Raw genomic sequence first — 18,307 nt, 5'->3', positions numbered from 1 at the left:
TTACGAATTGCTGCAACAACATATTTTATTGGGAAATAAATACATGAAAGTACTTAAAAACTGATAAATAATTGTTAAAAAAAATTGTACATACAAAGTATAGTGATATTATGAAAATTTACTATTTATCTTCGAAGTAGTATTTTTTTTTCGTAAAAACGATAAATTTTTTAGTAAAATATTATTATTTAATCTAAAAATGGAAGAAACCATTCAAATACATTCTAATCTGATGTATCTAAGTGATAACAGTTCAATTGTTAGCAAATTACCATATTTTTTCATGCATTGTTCCTCTTGCCCCAACGGGTTGCTCGTCTTGCCCCACTAGTTGAGTAGAACGTACGGAAAATCAAAAATTTTAAAATCAATTTTTCACATTTTTTAAAAACTTGTTTAAACAAAGTCTTAGTCAAGACCTAGAATAAGATGATTATAATAAAATCCGACAGATTTTTAAGCTTTTTAATGGGTTATAACGAGCATTTCCTTAGCTTGTTACACTTGCCCCACTTTCCCCTACTTAAATTGTTTTTTAAGTGCTCTAAGCTTCAACATTTTCAAAAACCGAATACGGGAATCGATTTTCCAGACAATTTTACATAAAAGTCTTTATATTGACCTTGTGAAGTTACAGCGGTTTTAAAAATAAAAATGTTGAAAAAATTGTTTTTTTGATAGTTTTTGACAATTTTTATATGACAGATTTGATTTTTCAGTTTGACACCTTTTCAATTGTGCGTCAAAGACAAACGTTTGAGAAATTGGACGAGCTTTCTGGTAAAAATGTTTACGAGACTGAAAAATCAAGTCTGTCATATAGAAATTGCCAAAAACCTCCAAAAATCCTATTTTTTCGACATCTTCCCAAGGATTGGACATAGGACAATGGTCAATATGGAGACTTTCATTCAAAATTGTCTGGCTGATCGATTCCCACTATCGGTTTTTGAAAATGTTGATGTTTAGAGCACTTTTGAAAAAAACACTTTTAGTAAATGATTTTTGTATTTTTTTTTTTTAGGTGAGTTGCTCCATCCTGCATTTTTCGTCAGTCTTTTGTAACATCTTAGCCTCTTTCCTCAACAATTTTGAACGAAAAAAAATCGTGACATCACTTTAAAATTTGACTTTTAAACTTAAAAATCTTAAAATCTCATAGAAGTGGCGTGTATTTTTTTTTTTTTTTTATTTCAGTGTTTTTTTTTTCAGAAAGCTAAAAAAATCGAAATATTGGTCGCAATCTTTTTCAAATTTCATTTTTCGATGTAAATTCAAACTTGCAATCAAAAAGAATTTTAGTGAAATTTTGATTAAGTGCACCGTTTTCGAGTTACAGCCATTTTGAGGTTTTTTTTTTCAAAATTGTCGCAGTTTTTATTTTTTTTGGCTAAAAATGGCTATAACTTGAAAATGGTGCACTTAATCAAAATTTTACTAAAGTACTTTTTGATTGCAAATTTGATTTTACATCGAAAAATTAAATTCAACAATTTTTGCGACCGATTTTCGTTTTTTTTTAAATCAGTATTGATTCAAAAAATCATAACTCGTTCAAAGATTTTTTGCCCATTCTGCAAATTTCTGAAAAGTTGGCATTTGATGTCCCCTAAAATATTTTTGTATGGACAGCTGCCAAATTTGTATGGAAATTTATATGGACAAACTAATGATGCAAAATGGTTTCTTTGGGCATACCAAAAGCACCTCAAAAATTTCAGCCGGATTAAAAAAATACAAAAAATAAAAAAAAAAGATCGATTTCGTAAAGAACTGCTCATTTTTTGCTTTTTGGGTGTTTTTGAAACCGCCTTGAGTCAGGGGTATTAAAAAACGCCCAAAAAGCAAAAACTGAAAATTTGGTTTATTGGACCTTTTCAAAAAAAAACTCAAGATCTTTTGAAAGATTTTCCTGATCGAATTGGTGTCTTCGGCAAATTTATAGGTATTGATGAGGACTATAGAGAAACAATTAAGAAACGGAAAAACCGCGGATTTTTAGGCCGTTGCAAACATTTTTTATTTTTTTTTTCAAAAAACATGAAAATTTCAATGGAAATAGAAGTTTGATCAACTGAAAGCAATCTAAAATGTCCTATTCTGCATTGATAATCATATTGAGCATGTTTGGGCTTGTTTAACAATATTTCGAACTTTTATGGAATTCCAATAAACATGAATGCAAAAACCTTTTTTCCTCGCAAAAATAACACTTTTGTCAATACTTAGAAACTGGGTGCTAAAAAGACAGAATGCGTAACGTGATTTTCGAAAGCTCCCCACTGCTTCCCACTACTATAACTGCACTACAGCTGTAAACATAAACAATGTAGAAGGCTATGTTCAAGCTCAAGCGTGACATATTTTTTGCTGCTGAAGTGAATTGTTTTGAAACATTTTGGATCTGTTGATGTTAAAGTTTTCGCTGAAAATTAAGTGCTTCGCGCTTTTTTTCTTCGTAGACTAAACGAAGGAAGGCCAAAAGAGGCCTTTTTTGTTTTCCACATGATGAAAAAGCAAAATAAATTATAGATCGATCACAATACTTGCCACTTCTTGGTAACATTTTGCGAACGGTTAAGGCCGCTTTGCTTTGCATTTTAAAACACTTTTTTCATTCAAAAGTTCAATTTTTAGATTTTGAAAATCAGATTCTAAAAGAACCTTATTTCAAGAGTTTGACATGATCAAATAACTAAAATAATAAAATTGGGGTTTTGTGCAAATCATCCACATCCATCAATTTTGTCAGCAGATTAGTGACGAAACCGACCAGCAAAAAACACACACCGGTCCCAAAAAAAAAAAATCGTACAAACCGTCTCAAAAATAGAACTTTGCTTTCCCCGTGGATCCTCCACAGTGCCAATCGAACACGCAGAAATAGAGCTCGCCCAACCTCCAATGCCAAAACATTGAGGAAACCTTGCGAAGGGCAAAGAATGACTTTCTTGGGCAACCAACTGCCAGGGAATGTTGGGTCTGTTTAGTAAGGACACTTTTTTGTTCAACAACGTTGGACAAATCAAACAAATCAATGCTCTGATAGTGGCCTAATCAACGCTTAATTTGGTTCACCAACAAATGCGGGTTCCAAATGTCTGACAATACTCCCGGAGGTCGTCGCATTCGTCGAGAAGGAGAAGCTCAACAAGAGGGAGTTTAGTTAATGATAAATCAAGAGAATAACTTTCAACGGCCGACGGCGGAAGTAGCCCGCGTGTACGACACACCCAGAACATCGAGCCATTGACCGGTACAGGCTATGTTCAGGAGAGAATTTGGGGAAAACAGAAAACTGCGATTCACGCCCCGTTTATGTATTATTAAGTTATGGAAGATAGAGAAGGCAAACATTTGGGAAACCAACTCCAACAGCACTCGGGAATCGTGTGGAAAATCGGTCCCAAGTGGAAGTAGAATCGAGAGCAGGAAAAATCGAAAGGAATACGTACACTTCAAGTGCGGGTGAGGAGGAATGCCAAGTGAGGGTATTCGAAGAAGGGAGAGGGCGAGTGAGAGAGACCGGGCAGTGTGCAAGGCAAAGAATACTATATAGTAGAACAACCCCAAAAAGTTTATGCAATCATGCAACACCGCACAGTAGAGAAGCACACCATCGCCACCAGAAACTACCAGCCAGCCAGATCACGCCAGCAGGCAACGCGAAACGGGATGCATTGAAATGTTGTTGGTTCTGGGAAATAATATCTTGGAAATATAAAAAGGAAACTACGGACTTTATTCAAAACAAGTTTTCTAAAACAATCAACACGAAACAATGTGTAAAATTTAACTTAATTTTTAATAAAAAAATTAATATCTGAAGATGGTTTTGTTTATTTTTTCAGTTACAGTAGGTAGGAATATCGATCCAAATATAGAAGTCTTATGCGTTTTTTAAATATGTTTTTTAATCTTTATGTGAATTTCTTTGATAAGCCCCCACTGCAATTTGTATTGCCTTAGATTTAATCTTTTCAGATACTTTAAAAGGGACCATCCATAAACCACGTGGACACTTTAGGGGGGGGGGGGGGGGGTATGGCGATTGTCCACGATCCATACAAAAAAGTTTTTTTTTGTATGGACAATTGTCCACGAAGGGGGGGGGGGTAACAGATTCCCAAAAAAGTGTCCACGTGGTTTATGGATGGTCCCAAACCATAACTTACAAAAACTAAAATTCAAAATTGCTTATCGAAAAAATGCCAGTTCCGTGAAGTTGTACTGAAATATTCCATGAATAAAAAAGTTTTCTAAATAATATATATATTATATTGTTCTAAGTTTATTATAACTTTTTTTGTATTTTTTTTTTCTAAAAGTTTATGTTATTGTTTTCAAAAATGAGCAGTAGGGTACATTATGCATTAGTGGACCCCTTTCGTATAGTGGACCCTCTGAAGGGTTTTTGATGAAAAATTCAATAAAATCACAATTTCAAGCGTTCTGTTGCCTACAAATCTTTTTTTGGCAAGTTCAGCATCATTTAAATCAATGTTGACTGATATTGAATTGTCCTTTTTACCAAAATAATTGTTTTGAGTTCGACATCTGAAATCAGCCATGGCCACTAGCATTTTCACAACAAAACTGCATTTATATTTTATGATTGAATTAACTATTCAATCATTTTTGACTGATTATTCAACTTCAGCAAGTCGAAATAATGTATTTTGAGGAACTTTACTAAAATAAAGCGAAGAACTGCTCATTTTCGAGCAAAAATTAGGGGAGTCCAATATAGGACAACGAAAATCCTAACTTTTCCAAAAGTGGACCACTGTTAATTACGCCTTCAAAAATGAAGAAAACAGTGTAGTTAAGCGAAAGTTTCTCTTAAACATACAATAAATGCTTGTTGTTATCAATCCAAACGCATATTTTTTTTTTTTTTTCAATTATGAGTATAAATATAGCTGTTTCATGTTAAAAGTACCAATAACGCTGAAGCCGTAGAAAAATTATAATTAATCAAAACTATAGTCAATTGTACTTAACTGAAGCATCATATTGCAGTTTGAAATGATATTTTATAATAATAAATCAAGAACATTTTTTTTTAAATAAACATGCGTGGTCTTATCAGCAACTGTAAACAAATCTATTGTTTAATTTCGGTCAACCATTTATGTAATTAATATGAAAAAAATGTGCATCAAAATTACTTTTTTTATTATTTTTATGTTTACAGTGATTTTTGAAACGTTTTCTCTGATCTTTTTTTCGGAAATAAAGGTGTTTAAATGTCTGTTAGATTTTTTTGTTGTTTAAAGCCAAATTTGTTAACAAAACATATTTGTTTATGATGAAAAGTGAGCAAAATCCATCTTTTATTCATCATATCTATCATTAGACCTACACCATGCATCAAAACATCAAAAAAATAAAAAAAATATAAAAATTTAAATAACAAGCCATAATCTTCACATTTAAACGAAAAAAGTGTTTTAAAATGCATTTTACACTAGTTCAATTGTTTTGCAATCATTAGTTTTCAAAAAATCTAAGATCTCACAAAAACAAAAATTGTATCGAAAAAAAAGATTTTGTGTCGAAAATTTTCAAAAAATCTTAAGATTTTTTAATAAACCCAAACATGCTAAAAATGATTTTAAATGCAGGAGAATGTATTTTAATATGATTTCAGCTGGTTGCACTTGAATTTTCATTGAAATTTTGAGGTTTATTGTAAAAATATTTCTTTTGCCCCCTGATTTTTCGGGCCAATTTTGAAGGGGGGGGTGACAAAAACTTTTAAAAATATTTGTACCAGCCTAACGTTGAAAAATAATCTAGTTTGAAATAATATTTTTATAAAAGTTTTTTGACATTTAAATATAAAAAAATCAGTCAAGATTTGTGTCTGTGATTGATAACAAAAATAAAACAGTGAGTATTTGCATTTGCTACACACAAGAACAATTTAAAAATATTAATCAACAAATATTTTTCGTCATTCTAACAAAAAAAAAAGTTACTTAATCCACCCTTAGGTGGTTGGCGCCTTCCTCACATTTAAAGGGTGCCATCCAAAATGTAAAAATTGCGTAAATAACACTTAAGTGCTTATAACTTTTGATACAGTTGTCAGATCTTCAATGTTTTGGACGCGTTAGAAAGTTCTTCTGAATACCTATCCAGCGATAGGTTGCATGACAGATCCGGACAACGTTTTCATCAAAATATCTGAGATCCGGCCTCGAAAAAGTGCGTAAATAACACTTAAGTGCTTATAACTTTTGATAGGGTTGTCAGATCTTCAATGTTTTGGACGCGTTGGAAAGCTCTTTTGAATACCTATCCAACGATAGGTCGCATGAGAGATCCGGACAAAGTTTTCATCAACATATCTGAGATCCGGCCTCCAAAAAGCGTATAAATAACACTTAAGTGCTTATAACTTTTGATAGATTTATCAGATCTTCAATGTCTTGGATGCGTTGGAAAGGTCTTTTAAATTCCTTTCTGAAAATGTATAGCATGACGGGTTTTCTTACAAAAACCACCCTTTTTACAATCTTCCGGACTTTTGTTAAAATCGATTTTTTAGCATAACTTTTGAAGTACTTAACTAAACTGCATAATTTTTAATAGCGACTTATGGGACCCCAAGACGGATCGAATGACGCCAAAACGGACAAAATCGATTCAGCCAATGTCGAGATAATCGAGTGACAATTTTTTGATCAACATCCCACCAAACACACAGACATTTGCTCAGAATTTGATTCTGAGTCGATAGGTATACATGAAGGTGGGTCTAGGAGGTCTAATTGAGAAGTTAATTTTTCGAGTGATTTTATAGCCTTTCCTCAGTAACGTGAGGAAGGCAAAAACTTACTTAATCCACCTTTAGGTGGTTGGTGCCTTCCTCTCATTTATAAAGATTCCAACCCCCCTAAAGTGTCCAGATGTTTATGGATCTCCCCTAACGTTCGCAGCACCTAAGAGGTCCTAATAAAAATAAGTGATGAGTAAAAAAACAGACTACCCACAGACTTTTTGTCAAGATTATACAGACACGGCCATTGAGGAAAATGGCATCCCTCTACACGGCTTTTTCGTGGCGATCAGACCCGACCAGTTAAGGTTATGTGAATTCAGACCATTTTTTAAACTGCTTGTAATTTAAGATAGGTAAGTCAGATCTTGAAAATTCATATGCTTTCTAAAAATATATAACATTTCATGAAAAAACCACTCTTTTTACCATAATTTTAATTTAATATGAAACAGTTTTTTTAACATAACTTTTTAAATACATGATAAAACTGCATGAATTTAAATAGCAACTTAGGGGACGTTAAGACGGATCGATTAAAACCATTCCGGCCAAAATCGGTTGAGCCTGTGACGAGATATTCCAGTGACATTGATTTGGTACACATGTCTACATACAGCCAAACACACAGACATTTGCTCAGCTGGTGATTCTGAGTCGATATGTGCAAATGAAGGTAGGTCTAGGAGGTCTAATTAAAAAGTTCATTTTTTGAGTGATTTTATAGCCTTTCCTCAGTAAGGTGAGGAAGGCAAAAATGCTTTGTCTGAAAATAATGTATAGATCTGTGCCAGATAATTCAAATCTGTCAATGTTTCAAAGTTTGTATTGGAAAAAGGATCAAAATATATAGAATAAAGATTGTTGTTCATATTTAAAATTCAAAAAAAGTTCTTGTGGTTTGTGTGTTTCATAGGATTTGGGTCAAGACAAACGTTTCAGTATGGAAAAATAATATGAATTGAGCCCTTTTAAAATGTTAATCGCGATTCAAAAAAATTGAAAATATTTTTTTCAATGAGTTGAGAAAATTTCGCACATGTTTCACTTTTAACATTGAAAATCTGATCAAGTAATTGAACAATGAAATTGAACTAAAAAACACTTATTTTTGGTAATCAAAAATGTCCAAAAAAAACAAACTGCAGTTAATTTTCGAATATGAATTTCCAAAGTGGTCAAGGCTCCAAACAATTTTTAAAAATAAAAAAAAGTTGAATACTTTAACCCAAAATTATCTACAACACAACAACAGTGCACTTCAAGAAAAAGAAAAATAAAAAAACGATAAACTTAATGTTTTTAAAAGTCAAGTGCAAGAATAAAATAGTTTTTCGGAAAAATAAGTATTTTTTACATTTTAACTGTATTTATCTGAGCAGTTCCAACATTTAACCTACAACTTAGCCGAAGACACCAAACCGATCAGAAAATCGCTTCTCACACCCAAAGGAAAAATATAGCTCAAAATCTGCAACAGTGGATTTGCTGCAGAAAATGTCACAATTTATAACATTTTTTGCAGCAAGCCCGTAGATCATTTTTGCCCGCGTGTACACATTACAGCGATCTGCAGTTCTCACCAACACATATAATGCTGGCCCGTCCCCGAGCAACACTCCAAAGAGAAGAATATGTTGATGCTCTTTCACTCTCATTTCATCAAGCGTCCATGGCGTGGTGGTAGCGTGTCGGATCAATAATCAAGAAGTTGGTGGTTCAATCCTCGTTCTGTTAAGGGGTTTTTTGTGAAATACAACCAAAAAGCCTTCGGTAATGTCGATAATTGTCGGTAACGGGCAAACATGTCATACCCCCCCTATATCGCAGCAAAAAATGCATGAGGACAGATTTCATGCAGAATCTGATATACTTTCATGCCACCATGCATCACAATCATGGGTGCAAGATAAAGATTTTCGATTGTAATTTCAAAATTTGTATGGAGACTTGAAGTTTTATACAGCTCAAAAAGGAAGTAAAAAGGGTATGTCTCCATAAATGAGTCAATGTTGACCAATTTTGCTGATTGTTATCCCATGAGCTAAGAATACTCCATGGAACAGTCCTCGACATACACCTTTCAATCTTCTGGGCACCTTAACGAGGATAGATTTCATGCAGAAAATGCCACACAGCACACAAACTCGTGCTAATATAGTGGCTTTTTGCAACATACCAAAAACCTAGTTTTTTTTTTCAAAAGCTTCTATCTGGATAGGAAACCCATGACTCATGGGTTGTTTAGAAATTTTTTTCTAGAAATATCATAATCACTTCGAAAATATCTTCCTTTCAAACTTATTATAACAGAAAATTCAGTCTCTCTCAATCTGCAACCTTCTTCTCTTTTTTCTTTTAATTTTTTTCAAAGATTCACCATTTGGCAGTTTATTGCCAGAACACGCATGTCATCGTTAGAATCCAACTTTACCTTAACTTAATATTTTTCAAGTAGCACCAGATTGAACTGATCACATTTCACACATTTGATGCACCAAAAATACGCCCATACCGGCACACCGACTTGGGTGTAGTCCAGCAGACACCGTTCTACAGGGGGCCGCCCCAGTTCGATTTAACGCATCACTCCTACACTACACACCACGAACATAGGCCAACCCAACCGCTCTCTCTCTCTCTCTCTCTCTCTCTCTATCCCTGGCAATGCCGTGATGATGTACAACACAGAGCCAAACTGCCGTCGTAGCTGTAGCTATGTCGGGGTGAACCCACTCTAGGGGATATTTTTATGCTCGATAACACACCTTTAAAGCTCATGAAAAAAAGCGAACCCGAATCTTCCTAGGGGTATGCATTCAGGTCACTTTAATCCGTTCCAAGTGCACATTTTTTCGCACATCACTCGAGCACGGGGTGTTCACCCGTTCTCTATCGCGTTATCAACTTTATCAGCAGCTTCTTGGGAGCCGTCTGTTCCTCGCACGCACCAGAGAACACGACTTCCAGAACGTGTACAACACACCGAACCGAAGACCCGTAGTTGATGTCTTCTTGCGGGCACGGGACGGGACTTGGTCTTTTTTTTTTTTCAGACCAGGCAACACTTGTACACCACGGCCACGACTCGGACTACTCGGGCTAATGATAATTCGAGCAGTTCCAAACAAGACGACGACGACGACGACGGCGGTTGCAATGCCTTGACAGTGTATGTTTTCATTAGGGTACGTATACGTGAACAAATTGAGCTGTGTTAGTGAGTTATGTTGCAGTGATGCCAGCATAATTGGTTTTTAATGTAATTTTTAATAATAAAAGTAAAAACTGGAAATTTGGTTTATTGGACCTTTTCAAAAAAAAACTCCAGGTATTATCTATTTAAAATTTTCTTGGGCAAATACAGTATGTAAAAAAAGTATTTACACCCCTTGGGCACTATGCACATTTTGTGATGAAACATGTAAAAAAATTAAAGTTTGACAGGAACCTAGTACTACGTTTTGTTCAGAAACTCATGCCAAACATTTTGCTACAAAAAGCTCATGAAAAGATGTTTTCTATAAAAAGTTATATAACAAATACTATTACGAAAATAAAAAAAGGTGCAAAAAAAGTTTGTACACCTTTCGAAAAATTAACATAAATAATGTTATTTGTTGACAAATCACCATAAATCCAGTCTCCCAACTCCAAATAGGCATCCTTGACTGATTAAAAAAATAATTTGGATTGAATATAAAGTTTACTAACTAATTAGTATAAAAGTTTATTTAACTCTGGAAATTCTATATAAAACTTATCTAAACTTAATTTTGCAAACTTTTAATTCAACTAAATGTCAATATATTACCATAAAATTGCTAAATAAACATTTTGGAGTGGGAATAACACCGTTTTGGGGGTATTTGTATCGATAGAATAGATTTTTCGTTGGAATTTCGAACCAACCCGGAAATATGTCGTCGGAAAATCCGCCGGCATCTGAACCGGTACACAATTCACAAGTCAACCTATGTGGCATCAGAAAGGGCATAACATTTCCGATCTTTTGATACCCATACATCAAGGTTTTCTATAAGAGTCTAAGTTTTCTAAGAGTCTGAAAATATTTTTATCGGATTCCTTGAAATAGTTTACGTGACATACTCAAAAATGAGAGGTGTTCAATAACCCTTTAAATTCTGAACATGTTTAAAAATATTTTTTAAGTTAATTGCGAAAACATTATTTTTATGATCATACGAAAATTATAAGCTAACTAACCATGAAACAAGAAAGGGTTAAAAGGATTCCTAGATGTGATTTTTTTTAAATAAAAACTGTTTTTTTTTTTCGGCACGCGAAAATGACAAAAACAGGAAAAAATCAACTACTTGCCTTATTATATTTTTCTAAGCCGATTTTCATTTTGCTTTTATATATTTTTTTTTGCTTTAAAACAGGGAATTTTAAGTTTTCGATTTTGAAAATCCCTGTTTTCACTCGAGACCGTTTTTCCAGTATTGTTTACACCAAATTACACTGTTTTCTATCTGACCAACCTGAGTATTGAGAAACTTTTTAAATGCTCGTGGTTTGTTTACTATTTTAATTTCTCAGGGTGAAATTCAAAAGATTGGAAGCACTAGTTGTAATTGAAGCCATTTCTGGCGTTTTTTTCTATGCAAAAAGCTAATATCCATATAACTTGAGATTTTTAATCTTCATGCCCTAGAATTTTTTCAAATAAATAACAATAAAACTAATTACTTTAGGGAATGTAGCAAATTATTATTGATAAGCAGGAAATGGCTATCACGACGTCATGAAAATCATTTTCATTTTTAATAATTAAAATTCAAATTAAAGTAAATACAAAGTTTATAACATTTATTGTTTGTGTCTCTCTTGTTTTTTTTTAATGCTCGTACAAATTGAAGAAGAGCCATTGGCTCAAATTTTGTGAGTACTTTTGATTTGATCTAGTTTTTTTGCATTATTCATGTATCTGCGGCATAACTGTAGGTATTTATGTGAAGATTATAGCAAAAAAAAGGCACAATCTTAATAAAAATTAATGGTACAAATCAGTTTGTAGTACTGCGATTTTGTTTAACAAATCTTGATAGAGAATGAAATTTAAAACAAACAAGAAATATTTTTTGCCGGTAGTTAAAAAAATACCAGACAACTAGCAAAACAATGGTGAAGGGCCGTAGTGGGTTTGTAGACAAAAAGTCTATCCTGCTCACACTATAGTATGTTTTCTCTTTGTTAACAAACCCACTACGGCCCTTTTGCATTGTTTGGCTAGTAATTTTCTTAAAAATTAAAAATTCAAATTTTTCAAAGACTTTTTTGGAAAATTTAAATAAAATGGTTTATAAATTGCGACAGTCATGCAGCAGACATATTTTATCAAAATTTTAATTAATTCAAGATATTATTGTTTTTCTTAAAGTATTTCGTCTGTTTTGGCATGTGGTTCTGAAAATCAACATTTGTTAAAAGCCTTAAAATGCTCTATTTGTTTAAAAATACAAAAAAAAAACTTTGTTGAATATATCCCATGGAGTAATCGAGTTTTTTCAATACATATTTTAATTTTCAGAATTGTGATTTATTTTTGTCCCCCTGAATTTCGGGCCAATTTAAAAGGGTTGGCCTCTGTAATAATATTTGCAATACAGTCCAGACTCAATTATTCGAAGCCTCGATTATCCGAAGTTCGATTATCAAATAATCAAATCACGAACAAAAAACAAATTTCGTATTTTTTTTTATTTTCTTACTTTTAACATCAAATTCAAGTTCTGCGACACCATTTTAGTCAAAACTGAATAGTCTATAAAATTAAAAAAAGCATTTTTTTAAATATATCTTCACCACCATTTTGGCCGCCATCTTGGATTTAAAAATTCTAAATTGCTATAGAGTAGATAAGGGGTCATACTTAAGCTCAACAATCAATAATGCGAAAACGAATAAAATTTGGTTTTTGTGATTCGATTATCCGAAGTTTCGATTATCCAAAGTGAAATTTTTCCAAGACCTTCAGATAATCGAGTCTGGACTGTATTACCAATAAATATCAAGAAAATCAGTTGATTTCGCAGAATTTTCAAATAAGACGTCGGACAAAAAATTTAGTATTTTTTCCACATGTTGAATAAAAAAAAATATCGTTGTTCTCACAACTTTTTAAACAATATCATCAAAACAAACACTTAACTATCAAACACCTTCTGGCAACACTGCCCACCGCTCACGTGTACCTTTAAATCGCACGCAATACATTCACACAACGTTGCCACACACTGCAAGTGTGTGCATTTTGCTCCGTACCATTCACTATCGTCGCCACCGTCATCATTCACACCGAACTCTCATTGATTGTACAACAAACATACCGTTTGCCTTTCGGTCACTCAGACCAGGCCGGGGCCATCCAGCTAACGCAGCGTGCGGTTGATACCCTCGTTTTACCGATTCCCGTGCCCCCGTGGAATTCCCCTCGGCAGAACTCTTCCTCCACCGATCGGCGTTTCCGTCCTCTGTCCCAGTTGGTGACCGGCTTCGACTCTGAGACTAAACGGTCCACAGCAGTTCTAAGGAATCGCAAACATAAAACGTTACGAAACAACCCCCTCTTCGTTGGCCTTGTACATCAAGGACTCCTCCCAGAACCCCATAAAAGGAATGGGAAATGCACCAGAAAAAAAAACCCCCGAACGGGTAGACTGACCCCATCCAAGCCCCACGAGAGGACCGGCCGTCGGGTGGAAGCAGCAGGTTATTCCGATAATCTTTGCAAGTTCACCCATGTTTGCGCTGGGAATTGGTGTTGGTGTCGCGTAAAGTCACACATACAAACACAGCAGAGGCAGTTGCTTTTCCCGTTCTTATTTTGGGAGGAAATCCGATGGAGTGGCCAACTAAACAGTAGCGGTCGGATGTTGGGTACTGTGGGCGTTATGTAATATCTGGAATGTTTTTTTAAAAGTCCAGTAAACAAAATTTGTCAGGAATATCAAAAAACAACTAAAACGCAAAAAAATGTATTTAAAAAATCAGTGATAAAATTGAATGTATTTTAATATAACATTTCAATTAATCACAAATTTTAACTTGATAATTCAATTTATTGGTCTCATGTGATCTTGAGGACCTGTTAATCCCTTTTGAAAACTTTTAATAACGGTGGTCCCGTCACGTTATACATTTTAGAATGATTTTTAAAATACGTTTCCGACGAACCAACAATATTGAAAATCTGACAATTCTATCATAAGTTATGAGCACTTAAGTATTAATTATAAACTTTTTTGAAGTAGAAATCTCTATACATTTTGATTGATTTTTTTATTATCTGGTAACCTTATCAAAAGTATCCGAAAAAATACTTTTTTTTCGTATTTTTTTATTTTCTTTTTTTTAACATCAAATTCAAGTTCTGTAATCCCTTTAAGTCAAATATAAATGGTTGATTGCCTATAAAATAACATAATTCAATATTTTTTTCAAAAATTTCAATTTGAAAATCAAAAATAAGACAACGATTTTTTCCATGGTTCGATTATCCGAAGTTTTGATTATCCGAAGCGAAATTTTGCCCAATCCTTCGGATAATCGTGTCTGGAATGTACATGGTTTTCAGCTTAAACATTATTGTGGTTAGAAATGTTTTCATAGCACAACATTTTGTGTTTCATAAACGAAAAATTAGCATCATTACGCATCTGGCTTTTATTTTTGCCTTCCTCACCTTACTGAGAAAAGGCTATAAAATCACTCGAAAAATGAACTTCTTAAATTGACTTCGTAGACCTACCTTCACGTATACCTATCGACTCAAAATCAAATTCTGAGCAAATGTCTGTGGGTGTGTATGTCTGTAAGTCCGTGCTCCGAAAAAAATGCACTCGATTATCTCCGGACTGGCTGAACCGATTTGGGCCGTTCTGGTCTCATTCGATCCGTCTTAGGGTCCCACAAGACCTATATTAACTATTATGAAGTTTTGTTAAGTTTTTTAAAAGTTATGCTAAAAAACGATTCTGGCTAAAGTTTGAAAGATTGTAAAAAAGGTGGTTTTTGTAAAAAAAAACCCGTCTGATTATACATTTTTAGAAAGGTATTTGAAAGACCTTTCTAATGAGTCCAAAACATTGATTGACATTAGTGTCATTTGTACACATTTCAGAGGCCGGATCTCAAATATCTTGATGAAAAAGTTGTCCGGATCTATCATGCGACCCATCGTTGGATAGGTAATCAAAAGACCTTTCCAACAAGCCTAAAAGATTGAAGATCTGATAACCCTATCAAAAGTTATGAGCACCTAAGTGTCATTTGAACACATTTTAGAGGCCGGATCTCAAATATGTTGATGAAAAAGTTGTCCGGATCTATCATGCGACCCATCGTTGGATAGATAATCAAAAGACCTTTCCAACAAGCCCAAAAGATTGAAGATCTGAGAACCCTATCAAAAGTTATGAGCACCTAAGTGTCGTTTGTACACATTTCAGAGGCCGGATCTCAAATATGTTGATGAAAAAGTTGCCCGGATCTATCATGCGACCCATCGTTGGATTGGTAATCAAAAGACCTTTCCAACAAGCCCAAAAGATTGAAGATCTGATAACCCTATCAAAAGTTATGAGCACCTAAGTGTCATTTGTACACGTTTTAGAGGCCGGATCTCAAATATGTTGATGAAAAAGTTGTCCGGATCCATCCGGAGATCTGGCTCCCGGGATTTTGTTGATTTGAAACTCCCGGGAAAAATGAACAGATGTTTTTTCTACTGCCTTAAGGCTTACAAAACTTTAAAGTAATATAACTATTGAAAGTAAACAATTTTCATGAAACAGCCCCGTAGGTGTTGTTCTAATATTACGTCCAATGATTTTTGGGATTCTAGACCCCATACTCCATGTAGATATGTTGTAAGAAGTAAAATTTAGATAAAATTTGTTGGTTTGACATTCTTACTACAGAAACAAATATGTACATAATTGTGAGGAAGGCACCAACCACCATCGGTGGATTAAGTAACGTTTTTCATATTAAATCTAACATCCATGGCGTTACCAGTAATTTTTTTTAAAGTAATTTTCTTTTAACTGTAATTTCTGTAACACAATGGAGCACCGGATTCGACTGGTAGAAATGACAGTTTTCCCATAAGGAATACATTGTAGAAAAAAGCAAAACTGCTCGAATGGAGGAATATTGGAAATAACCTTAAACAATGTTGGAAATAAACCATAAGATAAAACATAAAAACAAAATGGATCTTAGATATGAACAGTTAATTGGATTCAATTAAATTAAGGTTTTTTTCCCATTTCATAAGACGCTCGATAATTTTTGAATTTTATGCCCCTCGACTGTGGGCAAAATCGAGGGAGCGAGGGGTGGCAAAAAAATAAAAAAGCTGAAAAATTGAAATTACAGGCCACGGATTCAACATTCGAATGAAAAAAGTTATTTAAAATGCGTTATACACCCGTTATTTCGCAATAATTTTTTTTTAATTTCCAACACCCAACTGGCAGTCGCATGATTGTGATGCATGGCGGCATGAAAGTATATCAGAATCTGCATGAAATCTGTCCTTATGCTTTTTTTGCGATATAGGAGTATGACATTTTTGTCCGTTACCGACAATTATCGACATTACCGACAGCTTTTTGGTTGAATTTCACAAAAAAAAAACACTTAGCAGAACGAGGATTGAACCACTAACTTCTTGGTTATAGATCCGGCACGCTACCACCGCGCCATGGACACTTGATGTAACGTAAGTGAAAGAGTACCAACATATGCTTCTTTTGGAGTGTTGCTCGGGGACGGGCCAGCATTATATGTATTGGTGAGAACTGCAGATCGCTGAAATTTTTACAAGTGGGCAAAAATGATCGAAGGGCTTGCTGCAAAAAATGTTATAAAATGTGACATTTTTTGCAGCAAATTGAATGTTGCAGATTTTGAGATATATTTTTCCTTTGGGTGAAGTATTGACGCGAAAATTTTATTTTTTCGAGAAAAAACAGTTTTTCGGTGCTGAACATTGTAATTTCATAAATGTTCAAGATATTATTAAACAAGCTTAAATAAGCTTAATATGATAATCAATGCAGGAAAAGACGTTTTAGATCGTTTTGAGTTGATTAGACTTCTTTTTTCATTGAAATTTCCAGTTTTATGAAAAAAACTGATCTGATTGTTTCAATTCAGCTATTTTCATAAGTTTTTTTTTTGTTTTGGCTTTTTGATGAAACTAATCAAATAATCAGATCAGTTAGGGGTCGTGTTAACTTTGCCTAACATTTCTACCGGGCCGTATTCAAAAAGTTGGACTCTAACTGTTTTCTATTCAAAGTTATGACAATTTCCGTAAAAAAAAGTCGAAGCAAAAAATGTTCGCGTGCAGTGGATTCTTAAATCATACCGTCAAATTTCTAGAATACACGAAAAAATCTCGAAATCAGCTTTTTGTTTGAATAGAAAAAATAATGAAGAGCTACAGATTTCATGAATGAATCAATTTAAAGAGTCCCACAACACACGCCCGTTACTGTACGGTGCTACAAGCCAACCCACTTCGAGTAGTGTTCCTTCCTTGCAAAACTCACAAACACACACACATACAGATACACCCACCGTACACCGTTCCAATACCAACGCAGAGTTTTCCTCTCTCCCGTCTTCTCCTCACTCTCTTTACGTTGCCTTTCGCGTGAGTCTCCGCCGTCGCCACAGTTCAACAACAGCGTCATCAATCATCGAATCATCATCATCATCAGCACACACCACCAATACCACCCCAAACCACACCACCAGTTTCGAGCTCGACGCCGCGCGGTTGAAAAATTTAAAAAAAAAGCTCAGCCTGCTGCCGTCGAAGAAAACGAAGACACACCACACTCTGATTTGGCACAAAACCTTTCGCCTTCCTCTGCTCCTTCACTTCCGGAACCCTTTGGGAAACACTAACCCGGGTGCGAGAAACCCCTCCGACCGAAGCAAAACCGACCACGCCGCGAAATTACCTCCGGAGCAGTAATTTTTGGTCGTGTTTTCTTCTTTCTTTTGTTACGGGCACACACTCTCCACTCGAAGTTCGGACCGACTCTCTTTGCTCGTTCGACGACCGCGAGCCCCGACGGACGAATTTGCTTTGGTTCTGTGTTTGGCTGTGGCTCACACGCAGGCAGCCAGGCCAGCACCACTTTTGGATTGGTGGCCTGGTGTTGGTGAGCAACGATGCCACGCACACACACAAACACGTGCGCGATATCGTCGTTTGCAAGCGTGGAATGTTTCTCACAGATAAGTGAATCAAGCAAGCTCTAAATTTTTTAGAAAATTTCTGACATTTTTAATTTAACCTAATTTATGTTTCAAAATAATTTTAAATGCGGTCCAGACTTGACTAACCAAAGTTTTGATTATCCGAAAGTTTGTATGGGACATCGGATAACAGAATCATAAAACAAAAACTTATTTTTATTTTGTGTTTCATTGCATTGCCTTGGCGTTCTCGATTGTGAGATTCCTACTCGAAAC

The 18,307-nt window shown here is 34.6% G+C and overlaps 1 protein-coding gene across 4 annotated transcripts in view; it reads right to left on the bottom strand.

Annotated features, from left to right (window-relative positions):
* Window positions 1-17,910, bottom strand: part of LOC120416973 (uncharacterized) — a 28,147-nt gene extending 10,237 nt beyond the window's left edge. Inside the window, exon 1 of one of the 4 annotated variants that reach the window (XM_039578895.2) lies at window positions 17,736-17,910. The gene's annotated coding sequence lies outside the window, so the exon portion shown is untranslated. Of the gene's footprint in view, window positions 1-9,221; window positions 9,411-9,555; window positions 9,861-17,735 lie in introns of those variants that run through there. The other 3 variants (XM_039578894.2, XM_039578896.2, XM_052710136.1) reach the window with 3 other exon arrangements.
* Between the last annotated feature and the right edge of the window lie 397 nt (window positions 17,911-18,307).

This window comes from Culex pipiens, chromosome 3, assembly GCF_016801865.2.
Source record: "Culex pipiens pallens isolate TS chromosome 3, TS_CPP_V2, whole genome shotgun sequence".
Lineage (NCBI taxonomy): Eukaryota > Metazoa > Arthropoda > Insecta > Diptera > Culicidae > Culex > Culex pipiens.
Note: the sequence above shows the minus strand (reverse complement) of the source record. Positions and strands in the feature narration are given on the sequence as shown.